The sequence below is a fragment of the Carettochelys insculpta genome, chromosome 17 (assembly GCF_033958435.1).
Source record: "Carettochelys insculpta isolate YL-2023 chromosome 17, ASM3395843v1, whole genome shotgun sequence".
Lineage (NCBI taxonomy): Eukaryota > Metazoa > Chordata > Testudines > Carettochelyidae > Carettochelys > Carettochelys insculpta.
Genome location: NC_134153.1, coordinates 19432470 through 19446550, shown reverse-complemented (window position 1 = coordinate 19446550; position 14081 = coordinate 19432470). Strand labels below are relative to the sequence as shown.

The 14081-nt window shown below is 42.3% G+C and overlaps 1 long non-coding RNA gene across 1 annotated transcript in view; it reads right to left on the bottom strand.

Annotated features, from left to right (window-relative positions):
• Positions 1-216: 216 nt before the first annotated feature.
• LOC142022362 (uncharacterized) overlaps positions 217-14081 on the bottom strand; it is a 32841-nt gene continuing 18976 nt past the window's right edge. The window contains exons 2-3 of the long non-coding RNA XR_012647944.1: positions 3338-3507; positions 217-572 (exon numbers count right to left, since the gene is read on the bottom strand). This is a non-coding gene — a long non-coding RNA (uncharacterized LOC142022362). The remainder of the gene's footprint in view (positions 573-3337; positions 3508-14081) is intronic.

The window sequence follows — 14081 nt, the reverse complement described above, 5'->3', positions numbered from 1 at the left end:
GGGTGCTATTTTGACGTTGTGCTGGCTACTTCGAAGTAGCCGGCTAGTGTACATGCACCCAACATGTTGTGTGCTTAATTTGATAGTAGGAGCACAAGTAGGTGGCACTGGTAGCATAAGACTGAAGGCTGGGTAGGGACCGCCACTCAGGTATACTGCTAATTTATTTAATGTTATTGGGTCTGGAGTAAGAAACTGGAGGCAGATAACTATTTATTAAGATGCTTTAATAATTCAATTGCAAGTAAATCAGAGCTGAAATGTTCTCTTTATAGGAGGGACTGGGACAGACCCATTTTCAGGCTATTCTACCTGTCAAGCTGTTTACCAAGATCATTAATGCCCAGATGCTGACAGAATTTATACACATGCTTAAATTCAAGAATGCGAGCTAACCCACTAGAGTCAATGAGATCAGTTACATATACAAAATTAAACACGCCTGCCTTAGAAAGATTAGGACTGACATTAACAGAATAAAGATCAAGTGGGTGGGGTAATATCTTTTAGTAGGTCAATTTCTGTTGGTGGAAGAGACAAACTTTCAAGCTACACCGAACTCTTCTTCAGATCTGAAAGAAATAGGTATTGGTTACTGATGACTCTTAGGGCTCGTCTACATGTCCAGGAAAACGGACCCATTCGGGGTTGATCTTCTGGAGTTTGATTTTGCGCACTTGGTAAAAACACATGAAATCAAACTGTCTGGGGTCAGAAGTCAACCCTCCTTGATGAAGACAGTCATGTAAGTTGATTTCCGATATGTCGATTCTAGCTACTCAATTGCTGCAGCTAGAATTGTGGATCTAAAATTGACTTTCTGGCCTACTGTAGACCTGGTCTTACATCACATACTTCCCAAGCATTGTTTGAGGACGAGTCTACACTAGGAGGCAAAGTCGGACTAAGTTATGCAACTCCATTTACATGAATAGCATAGCTGGAGCTGACGTAACTTAGTCTGACAACGGGAATGCAAGCAGCGGCCAAGTTAGCATGTCCCTACTAGGTTCGCTAAGTTGACCCTGGAAGATGGATCTCTGGAGCTTCGATCTATTGGCAAACGTAGACAAGCCCTGAGAGCTGACATTTTTGCAGCTGCTATGAATGTCACATTCCCAATCAAAAGAGACAAATGTTCACCTTCAAAGTAATTTAGGAGGTGAATAATAGGTCAAGATATTAAGAGTTTGTCTCTGAGCTTTTCACAAGGTTGAGGTGCTTTCTCTGAGTATGTCTACACAGAGATAAACAAAAACTTGTGGCAGCAACTCTACAGACTCAGGCTTCAAGTAACTACTTATCTCGGGTTCACAGCCTGAGCTGAATATTTACATGTCTATTTTTGGCATCTGGAGACCCCTGTGGCGGGGGTCACTGTGACAGGGATTTCTTGCAACGAAGACATACCAATACCATCTGGCTCTGCCCCTCTCTGAATAGGGATAATTTATCTCTACCAGAAGCGATGTAGCATGGGTCTCATAAAAGGCCTCAGAGGAGCAAACTCCCTGGTCTCTGGATCACACCAGATGGCAAATACTTTCAAACATTTTCCAAGGGAAAACACTCCAGGCTCTCCAAGATAGTAGATAAAGGAAAGACAGTGGTTATCTTTTACAGGTTGAACTTCTCTCGGGTCTGGCACCCTTGGGACACTGATGCAGAACAAGAGAATTCACCAAACCACAGGAGGTCAATATTATATAGCAGCACTACCCACACTTCCACTCCTTACTGGGCTCTTAAAATTCATTTAGGGGTAAATTGCAGCTAAATAATAGCACAAAACACCAAGAGCCAGGATTGGTGACTGTAAACAAGCTTTTCAGGACCACGGGGAACTTGTTCACAGCATGATAAGTGGTTGTCCAGTTAACTAAAATCATGCCAGATTACAGATGTTGCCAGACAAGAGAGTGCCAAAATGTACTTGGATTTTCAGAAAACATTTAACAAAGTCCCTTAGAAAAAGCTGTAAAATAAAATAATTGTCATGGCATGAGAAGCAATGTACTGTCATGGATTTGAAATTGGCTAACAGGAAACAAAGAATAGGAAAAGATATAAATTTTCAATATGGCAAAAGCTTAACTGTGGAGTGCCAGATGGTTCTGTAGCAAAAGTGTTCTTTACGATATTTATTAATGATCTCGGAAAGGGAGTGAACAGTAAGGTAACTAAAAGTGACACAAAATTCATTAGGTTAGTAAAGCCTATGAAAGATTGTGAGGAACTTCAGAAGGACCTAACACAGCTATATGAATGGGCAACACAGTATTAGATGACACTGTCAATTCATGCAAACCAACACACACTGAAAGTAAAAATGTTTACCATCTTAGGTGCACCTCTAGATTTTAAATTAACAACTTAGAAAAAAGACTGGAGGTGAAATTCTGGCTTCACTGAAGTCAATGGCAAAACTTCCATTTACTTCAATAGTATCAAGATTTCAACATACAGTGTAAGTACAAGCTTAATGGAAATCTTTGCTTTTTAAGCCATGGAAGTCAAAACAAGCAAAATGTTGAAGTGTGTAAAACTGTGATTAAAAATAATCAAATCAATGTTAAAATGCTATTATAAAAATAAATTATATGACTTCACCTAAAATGTGCTCAGTTCCTGTCAACCTAGCTAAATATATATGCACAGTGCTTTTTTTTGTTAAGAAATAAAAAAAAAAGGAGGAGCTGGTAGTCACCTGGTCCTCAGCTAGCTCCCCTGTCCACCCTCAGCCAGTCCGATGGATGGGGATGACAAGGTGCCAGTACTCAGTACCAGCAAGTACTGGCACAAAAAAATCCACTACCTATATACAGCAAAAATAGAAACAGTCCAAACATAGGCAATTAAAATTATTAGAGAGATGGAAAAATTTCCATATGAAGAGAGATGAAAACATTGGAAGGGTTTGTTTAAAGAGCGGATGAATAAGAGGGGATGTGATAGAGGTAAATGATATAATGAACTAAATAGGTATGATACATCAAGCACTCTTATTTACCTTTTCATAATATAAGACCAACAAGCTATTCCAGAGGAAACTGGAGAAAAGAATATTTTAATAAAATGCATAATTAAGTTGTAGAACTCACTGCCACAAGTTATCACGGAGATGAAGAATAGAATTAGAATATTAGAATAGAATTCAAAAATATTAAAGATTTGTAAGGATAATAAGAACATTCACTGTTACATTAGATAAGATTTTTTAAAAATATTGTACAGTAAACCCTCGATTTAACGGACCCTGATATAACAGACTTCAGAAATAACAGACGCTGTCTGTCAGCCCCCTACCTCCCCACCTAAATAAATGCCAGAAACTCACCAAAGCCGCTGCCAGGGCCGAAGGAGCTGCTGGTGCAGCTGGGACCGCTGGGGCTGGAGGGGCCACCATCGCAGCTGGGGCCACACTCTACCTTTGCGCTGGTGGCTCAGAGCTGCACTGCTGAGAGCTGCAGGAGGTGGAAGGAGCCAGGCCACCATTCAGCTCCTCTCCTGGTAATTGAGAGAGGGAGATGGAGGTGTGAGGGGAAGAATGGGGCAAGAGGAGGGAAGGGAAAGTGGGGGCAGAGGACAGGAGTGAGTGATGGGCTAGGAAGGTTCGTGCATCATCATCATACAGTATAACCATTTGGATATAACGGACTTTCGGCATAAATGGACACCCCTTCCACCCACTAGTTTGTTAAACAGAGGGTTTACTGTATAAAGTCTTCATGGCATAGATTACACATGAACTTTTATAGCTGTCTTAACATCCTCCTTTGAAGCATTGGGTTTTGGCTAGTGACGCAGGCAGGCTGTTAGACTAAATGTACCACTCGTCTGAACTGATCCGGTAATTCCCGTATTTCAATAAGCCTTTCACTTCCTCCATGGAGTAAAGTATAAACTTGTCCAGCAAACAAACGATTTACGTTCGTTTCTTTCTTCCTTCACTCTAATTATAGGAAAGTGGTTTTATTTAATTAGAAAGGCAAAGAACTAGACTCTTTAAGACCCCCACATCTTGTCGCTGTGAGATCGTTCACTTCTAGAGCAAGGAATTAAACATAGGGTAGTGGGGGAAATGTTGGCATGAGTCTTCTATTCAGCTATTGGCAGCACTTCACTTCCCATATCAGAATATTCTCAAACTATGGGGGAATTGGAATCCACTCCCAAATTTCACAGCTCAGGCCTGTCTTTAGATATAACTATGTTCCACCACCCCTTGCATTGATGTGAATTCATTTTTTCATCTTTTCTCTTTAATGATGACATTATATTCTTTATTTGTGTAACTAAACTCTCCAGCTGCCACACACAAGGTATAGGGTGAAGACTAGCGGCTAGCAATAAAGATGATCTCAAACTTAGGATGTGGCCTGCAATACATGAACATTTAAGAGCTGTGTCATTTAGCTCTTCAGATGGAAAGAATTATTAAAGTTCAGCTTCCTCTTACCTTGTATGGCATGCTGCTCCCACTGATCGGAGATGGTTAACCTAGACCTGGGAGCTTTAGTTTAATTTCTAGTAACTTTCATTTTGTGGTTTTTTAGCATTTAGTGCAAGTTGACAGCGGCTGGACTGAAAAAACACAGCCAGGAAATGTCTACATTCAAATATTTGTATTTGAATTTAAAAACCAAAACATTTCTGGTAATACTAGCTTTGTTTTGTTTTGGTTTGGTTTGGTTTGTTTTTTTGTTTTTTAAATAACCCCTGAGTTCAATTTCACTGCCACAAAATGGCTCTAAAGCAGTTATTAGACAGCCTCCAGAAGATCACTGTAGCATAGATGGATCCTCCACAGGTTTACACAACAGCTTCTATTATTATTGTTATACTGTAGTAGTAGTATTGCATTGATGACTAAGAGCCCCAGCCATATACCAGGGCCCCATTGTTCTACATGTTGTACAAACCCAGAACATATCACTCTTCCTTTTGCATCCAATATTAGGGAAGTGCCAAGGGTGAAGGGAAATGGCTGGGCCTCCCTTAAATTCAACAGATCTCAATCTTTGGTTACTTGGCACAAGTTAGAAAAGTCTCCAGGTGAACAGCTGGTCCAGAACTGGAGGAGTACAAAAGCGACTTCAATCCACTATTGCACAATTCCTCCTTTGCATAGCCCAAGGTTTAGATTCCTGACATTATGACACAAACTTGCTAATTCTACCCTTCTGAGAATTTCTCCCTGCTATTCATTTCTTTATTTTTTTTCCTTTTCATGATTTATTGACATGACTGAAGTTGAGAAATAAATGATTTTTATGCAATGATAAATGCTCACAGAAGAAGTTCACTTCTGGCTTTTTGACATACAAGTCTAGTTAAAAGTAGTGCTGCACTGTTTTAGCATCTCCCTTAGCTAAGGAAACTATGGAATGTAAATGAGGAAAATAAATATATTCAGGACGCCAAGATAATGTATCCAGGTACCTTACAGAACTAGCATGATAATACCAGGATCTAGGCAGTAAAGTTCCTCAGACCATGAAGTAAGACTCAAGGCAGTAGCATCAGACTCAAAAAGTAGTAACTCTAACTTGTAACCAAGAACAAAGTTTAACTGAATAAAGTTGGTTCTAGATATAAAATAACCTATGTGTAATTCACATCTGGGATCAAGTGTAATTATAGCACTGCTTTAGTAGCTGCAGCAGAAAAGGGGAACAGAAGATGTGGGAAGATATATTCATTCTTATGTCATAATCCCTCCAAGTTCTTATTAGAATGCCTCTCAAATAATGTGCACATCAAATGGTTACTTCCAAACATTATTTGTGTGCTAATACAGTTGTGTGATGGGCACTGAGAGTTTGGGCACTGAAGTCAATTGAAGCATTGTCACTTACTTCAATAGGCACAGGATGAGAACTGGAAGGCTAAAATTTCAAAGGGTGCTCAGTTCTGTCTCTTATTCCGTGTAAACTGTGGGAGCAAATGACAGATTTCAGACTTCAGTTGTTCTCAAACAGCAGTGCCCCTGGGCATGCACAAAGAAGCCGTACAAGGGTTCAACAACTCATCTAGATGTTTGCCTAGATTTAAAATAGACTATATAAAAACCACTGGCTGAGTCAGTAGAAACTCAGATTTCACACAATTACTTCTTTATATTGCTCTGCCTGTCAGGTGTGGCCAAGTTTATTGACCTTCCATGCCCAAAGCGATGATCTTCAGAAGTTCAAGAGCTGGGTATGCTTTTTGGTGCTTGGGGCTCCAGCCCCACAGGAAGCGCCAGTCAGGGCTCATGACTTCCATCGTCTAGAGTCGGGGGTAGAGAGCTTCAGGACTCAGTGCTCCAGCCCTGTGTGAGTAGCTGGTCAGGACTTCTGCCTCATGGGAGGAAGGAGGTGGGATTCAGGGCTCCAGACCCTCAGGCAGGGGCCTGCCAGGGCTTGAGACGCTGCCCTGAGGGGAATGGGCTGCTGGGGCTCCAGTTCCATAAGGCAGGAAGTTTCAGGGATTTAGTCTCACAGGAAGGAAGGCTGAGGTCTTTAGACCCAAACGGCATCCCTGCTGGAGCTCAGAACTGCAGGCCCTGGCAAGTGCCTTCTACAGAGCAGAAGCCCCTAGCTCTACGACCTTGGTGCAGGGCTGAAGCCTTGAGCACTGGGCAGAAAATGGGAATGGTGTGGGGGAATCCACGAGCCACAAATTCACTCTAAAAGTGCTGCATGCAGCTTGCAAGATGCAATTTGGCCACCCCTGCTATCTATTACATATTTGAGAGTGTTTGTTTGTCTGTCTGTCTGTTCAAGAACTCCTCCTAAATGGTAAGAGCTCAGACCATCAGTTTTGCAGCCTCTTAGCATAAAGTAAAGCAAGGTAAGAGCTTGGTTGTGCCAGGAAAATAGGGTGTGCCTGGAATAGGACTGATTCTCAGAAAACCATGCAGAAAGAGACAGGATGACCAGGCACCCCTTAGGGAGGGCAAGGGGGCCAAACTATGCCCGCTCCCCCAATACCTTGCTCGCTCTTCCACTTCATCAGAAAGCGGGGAAAGTACACAGTTTGTTGCATTTCTCACTCTGGCTGGGGGGCATAGGGGGCACACAAACTTGGACTTGCCCCTACCAGGGGACATACAGCTCTCCCCGCCGGCTGTGCCTGCTGGAGTTGCAGCAGTCATGGAGAGGCACATCTCACCTGGCCCCAAGCTGTTGTTGTGAGAGGGTTGGGGTAGTCCTCTCTTCCCCATGGCAGACTGTGTACTGAACACCTCATCTCCTTCCCCAGCCCAAAGCAATGATGTACATTTACATTTTATTTTAAAAAATTAATTGAGTTATGGACCTGAGCAACAGTGGGTAAATCTTCTAGTATAGTATACCCTGAAATATAAGTACAATGTTTTTAGTCTAATTGATTTATTTGATAGTGATATGGCAAAATAAGAAAATAAACAATTTTTTCAGTAATACAGGTTGAATCTCTCTCATCTGCACTCTTGAGACCTGACCGGTGCTGGAGGAGAGAACTTGCCAGATGATGGGTGGTCGATATTGTCAAGCAGCATTACCAACAATTCCACTGCTGACTGGGCTCTTAGAAGACACTTAGGGGTAAATTACAGCTGAACAGCCACACAGAACACTGAGACCCAGGACTGGTGGCTGTAAAAAAACTGTATGGGACCACAGAAAACTTGGCCATGCCCATGATAAGTGCTCATTTAATGAAAATCATGACAGCTTACACATATTGTTGGAAGAAAGAGTTCTAGAACAGAGAGGTTCAACCTGTAGTGTGCTGTGACACTACTGTATTTTTTGTATTTTGTATGTCTGATTTTTAAGCAAGTTGTTTTTAAGTGAAGTGAAGCTTAAAGAGTGCACACAACAAATTAGACCCTTAAAAGGGGTACAGTAGTCTGGAAAAGTTGAGAGCCATTGTTCTGTCTCTCTGAGTTGCAGGCACAAATAGCGTCTTCGCTCACCTATCTGGTAATTATTACATTTGATCATTTACAGACAAACTTTATTGTGCCTGAAACTGACTGAGATGCAAACTTTCTGGCTTCTTGAAATGTGGGGCCCACACACCATACATTGTCCATTTATCCTCCATTGATACCAAGGGAAATTTCACAACGTAGCAAGAAAACCCAGGATCTTACCCCTACTTGTTAATTTATTATCATCCTCTTTTTCAGACATCTACTACCATCCCATCACCCTCCCCCCTGCACACATCCAGGCTCTCATCAAGTCCTATCACTCTACCCAACTTTTTACTTCAAAATCTGCTGCTTGCTATCAAGCTGTCCTGCTAAAATTTAAACTCAGTTCTTAGTCATATCTTGAATCTGCTACTCTAATACCTTCCTCAGTCTCTTCTGCTACTTTGAGTCACATTCTAAAGACACAAATGTAATGCAGACCGACCTATGCTAATTATTACTGGAGTGCTCCTAGAACTAGATAGGCCTTCACAGGACTAGGAGGACACATGCACCACTAATTAGGAGGCTAATCCAGGCATACTCGCCTCTGTGAAAGAAAGCATTGAGTTAGGTGTGGGAGGAAGGAGCAGCCAAAACAAAGAACTGGGTGGAGCTTGGAAATGGAAAAGGGTGTGGGGAAAGATACTCAGGACTTGTCTAGTGCTCCTCACCATTAAAGAGCTCTACAAATATAAGCACCTGTATCTACATTACACCCTGCAATCCAGCTATTATTATTTCATTGCATAGATGAACAGCATGAGACACAGTGATGTGCCCATAGCGAGTAACCATCAGTGCAGGGATTAGAGATCAGGTGTTTCTTGTTTCCAGTGCAGTGCTCACTCCAAGATGACAAGCTATCTGTACATACTAGCACTGCATTTGATACAAGTTGTAGTACACAATCAGAGCACAATCCTATTGGTTTCAAACAGAAAGATTAGGCCCAATAGCACACTTTCATTTATTCAGATGAGGCAAGCAGCATATGGGTCAGGCAATGGCTCACACTTCCAGACAAAATACATTTGTCCACTTCCCCCCACACCTTCTAAGATAACTCCAGGGACTCACCTGCATTACAAACTACAGGATTCCACTGTATCATCTCAAATGACGAAACTATTTTTAAAGGATAGTGGCATAAAAGAAATACTTGAACTCAGTAACTCATTACTTTGGGTTTCCTTTGTCTTGAAAACAAAGACATGGAATTTTTTCCACATGTCAAGTTTTAAATAACTTCATCATGAAGCCTCTACGGGTTCCATGTCAGTCCTAAAACTGGATGAAGGAGGAGGGTTAGTCAGATGTGTAGTGATGTGCTGACTGCAAAACAACAATATGAATGAAATCTGATGCCAGTACAAATAAATGATAAAAGATGCCGGCTTGGACATCGCCCAAATAAACAAGGTCCGTGATACCAATCAAGCGACCAGGGTTGAGTCAGTAAGTTGCCTACAGAAAGAAAATTACAATGCAGACACGTACGATCAATTGGAATGTGGAATGTCCGAACACTGTGGGCAACTGGAAAATCAGAGCTGCTTTAGAAGGAGATGGAGAGATACCAATGCAATATACTTAGACTGGCAGAGATGCATTGGACAGCACTGGGAGAGATGTACAGTTGTGAAGTCATTTGGTCAGGGAATGAAACGAAGCATGAGGCAGGGATCAGATTCCTTTTTAGCAAAAGAGCTAGAGAAGAATTGCTAAGATACAAACCCGTAAGTGCAAGAATGGTGGTAGTGAGATTCAAAGCAAAACCGTTCAACATCTCAGTCATTCAGGTGTATGCACCCACATCAGAGAGTACGTAGGAAGAGACAGAGCTATTCTACAAAGACACGACAAAGACACTGGAGGAGAGACCAAAGAGATATGTTGATCATCGAAGGAGATTGGAACATTAATGTCGGAAAAGATAATGAAGGTTGAGGGAGAGTCACGGGAAGGTTTGGATATGGAGAAAGAAACGAACAAGGCAAGAAAATATTAGAGTTTGCTATGGAGCACGAGATGGTGATCTGCAACATGAGGTTCCAACAAAAGGACTGTAGGAAGTGCACATGGTGATCGAATAATGGGAAGTCCAAGAACATGATAGATATTATTTTAATAAGAAGATAGGTAACATCAATACAGCAGTGCCAAACTTTCCAAGGAGCGGGTACAGACTCAGACCACAGTCTAGTGACCACAAACATCAAGATGAAACTCAAGAGAAAGTGTAAGACACTCTTGAAGAAAAGAAGACACACAGTGAGGCTAGGCAAGGAAGATATCGGGAATGCGTACAGAGTAGCACTCGAAGAGAAGATTAGGAATGAGGCCACAGAGAAAGACCTAGATCAGAGAGTTGAAGGGATAGCTATGGCGATAGAAGAATGTGCTACTATGAGCAGACTATTCTGGAAGAGAAGATCAATAAGAAGTGGATTATGCAGGAGACACTGAAGTTGGTCCAAGAGAAGAGAGTGTTGAAAATCAAAAGGGATGTTGCCAAGAGGGCAGAACAACAATATAGAGTGAAATGCAACAAGCAGCCAGAAAAGATGAAGAGAAATGGTTCAAGGAGCAGTGTGAACATATAGAGAGGTATTACAGTGAATGTAATATCTGGGAGGTACATAAAATGATTAGGAATATTAATAGGAAGTGACAGCCGAAGCAGATGTTGATCAAAGACGAGAACATAGGTGTTCATGAACAAGGAGAACATTGTGCAGCAATGGACGAGATATTGCACTGATATATACAAAGCACACGGTTGGACCTGAGTGTCTCAGAGAGACTGATTGAAGAATGGAAAGAGATATCTCTGCTGAGCATCGAGAGTGAGACCCATATTTCGAAGGAGAAAGAGCAGTGAAACAACTAAAGAACAACAAGAGCCCAGGAAATGATAAGATCATGGGAGAGATGATTAAATATGGAGGACAAAGTATGATTTAGGAAATACACCAACTATGTAATATAGCATGGAAAAAAGGGAAGGCACCTAAGGAGTGGACAAGATCCGTGCTAGTAACAATACACAAGAAAGGAAGTGCATTGGAGCACAAGAACTACAGACCAATTGTCCTAACGCGTCATCAAGGCAAGGTGCTGATGATGACACCGGTGGAGAGACTAAGATCAGAGATATAAGAACATCTAGTGGACAAGCAAGCAGGGTTCAGGAAATACAGAAGTACCATACAATAGATATAGGTACTAAGATTGATAGCAGAGAAAACTCAATGAAAGAACAAGAACATCTACGTTTGCTTAATTGATTTTCAGAAGGCATTTGACAGTATAGAGCAGAAAGTGACTTGGGCGGTGATGGAGTTGTATGGAGTGGATATAGCAGACTGATACGGTTGTTGAAAGATAACAAAGACAATGCAGAGGCAGTGGTGAGAATGTGTGGAGAGTTGCAAAGTTGGTTTAGAATGAGTATGAGTAGAGGTATGAGACAAGGAGGTCCAATATTGCTGAGTATCTTCATCACTCATCTAGAGAGAGTGATGGACAAGATCAAGGAAGAGACAGAAGGGATATCTGTGCATGGGATAAGAACTAACAACTTGAGATTCATGGGTGATATAGTTATCATTGAGGAAGATGAGGAGAAGCTAGCAAAAATGGTGCCGGTGCTAAACAAGGAAGCAATCAGTCCCTAATCAGTCCCTACTCATTATGAACATTGATAAAATAAAAGCAATGGTATATGGAGATAAGGAAATAGGAAGGAAGATCAGTATGGATGGGATTGAAGAAGAGAACGTAGAGAAGTTCACGTATCTGGGGCATAACATAACGTGTGATCTATACTGTAAGAAGGAAATAGCGATTAGAATAGCAAAAGCAAGAATGAGTTTAAAGGCAATGGATAACATCTGGAAAAGCAAAGTGATTAGCTTAGGAATGAAGCTGAGTGTCTTGAAAATGTGTGTATTCAGCAGCATGTTATATGGATGTGAGACATAGGTGATAATGAAAGAGTCGAAGAGAAGAATATTGGCGTTCGAAAGGACTTGTTATAGAAAAACCCTAAGAATAGGATGGATGCAGAAGGTCACCAACAAAGAATTACATAGGAAAATACAGCTGAAAGAGAACCTACTGCAGCAGGTGATACAACAGAAGTTACAGCTATTTGGGCATATCTGCAGAATGAATGACAAATGAAAAATCAGGGAAGTCCCTGATACTCGACGTAATGGATGGTTCGAATTGAGAGGTAGACCTCAGAGAAAATGGGTAGATGATACAGTAGATTGGTGCCAAGCTAGTCTACAGAACTAGGACACTCTGCCCTGGACCAGGAAATATGAAGGAAATAGTAAGAGAGGCATCAGACACGAACCGGCACTGAGCCCATGGTTGATGATGGTGATGATGATGATGATGAAGTTTTAACTCTTGAGTCTATTTTTATGGCCTAGTAACAAATACTGAAATATGACGGTTTTACCACAGAAATAGTATCAAGCTGGCACCGGTATAAAAACACAAAAAAAAAAGCTCCTGCCTGGATAAACATGAAATAGAAAAATAGAGTCCAAATCCATCCTCCTAATTAACTCCACAAGTGGGCTGAAGTATTAAAAGGATTAAATTTGTTTGTCATAAAATATCTGAACCCTTCCAAATATATGGGTGTCAGTTAAACAGCAATCACTCTGCTAGGCTTTCCACACAGGAATGTGCATGATAGATTTCAAGCACCAAGTTCAAGAAAAGAGAAGTTACTCACTTGTGTGGTAACGATGGTTCTTCGAGATGCGTCCCCGTGGGTGCTCCACATTAGGTGACGGGCTCACCCCGGCACCGCAGATTGGAAATTTCCAGCTGTGTCTTGTCGGGTCACGCATGCGCCAATGCGCATCGGTCCTTTGTGCGCTTTCGGTCACATACGCGATCCGATCCACGCCAGTTCCTCGATCAACCGCCCCGGATGCTCCTGAAAGACACAAAGCAGAACTCCAAAGCGGGGAGGAACGGGTGGGTAATGGAGCACCCACAGGGACACATCTCGAAGAACCATCGTTACCACACAAGTGAGTAACTTCTCTTTCTTCTTCAAGTGGTCCCCGTGGATGCTCCACATTAGGTGACTACCCAGCAGTGACCCCAAAAATGGAGGTGGGTACCAGATTTATGTGCAGCTTGCCCTTGAAAGGACTGCTGTCGACAGACACGTATCCTCATCCAACACCCGGTGCATCACATAGTGCTTGGCGAAGGTGTCGTAGGATGACCATGTTGCCGCTCTGCAGATGTCCTTTAATGCGACTCCTTTGAAGAAGGCTGTCGACGTCGCCATTGCTCTAGTGGAGTGAGCCCTGCGCGGAGCTAGGAGAGGGGTCTTACAGAGCTCGTAGCACAGTTTTATGCAGGATACAATGTCGTTTGAAATCCTTTGTGAGAATAGGCCTTCCCCTTTTGATCTGGGTGCAATGGACACCAGGCGTCTGTCTGTTTTTCAGAAGGGCTTAGTTCTGTCTATGTAAGAAGCCAACACCCTCCTCACATCGAGTAAATGCAGCCGCGCTTCCTTACTAGAGGTATGTGGTTTCGGATAAAATGAAGGTAAAACTATTGGTTCATTAATGTGGAACTCTGAGGCAATCTTGGGGATGAAGGCCAGATGTAATCGTAAAATCACCGCCTCTTTTGAAAAGATCGTAGAGGGTGGTGTTGCCATTATTGCTGCCAGTTCGCTCACCCTGCGGGCTGATGTAATTGCGAGAAGAAAAGTTGTTTTTATGGTAAGCAACCAGAGGCGTACCGTGGCCAATGGTTCAAAGGGGGTCTAGACAGTGTGTCTAGGACCAAGTCCAAGCTCCATGAAGGCGATAGCGGTTTCCGCGGGGGGTATAGGTTTGCCAGCCCCTTTAGGAACCGTGTGGTAATGGGATGGGCGAATATGGTTGGCCCCTCCTCTATATGTTGGAACGCTGATGTGGCCGCAAGGTGGACCTTTAATGACAATAAAGAGAGTCCGCCCTGTTTCAGCTCCAGTAAGTACTCTAGGATTGTGGGAATGGAAACGTCCAGAGGAGCCAACTGCTTGGACAAACACCAGGATATAAAATGTGTCCAGTTATGAGCATAAGTCTTCCTGGTAGAG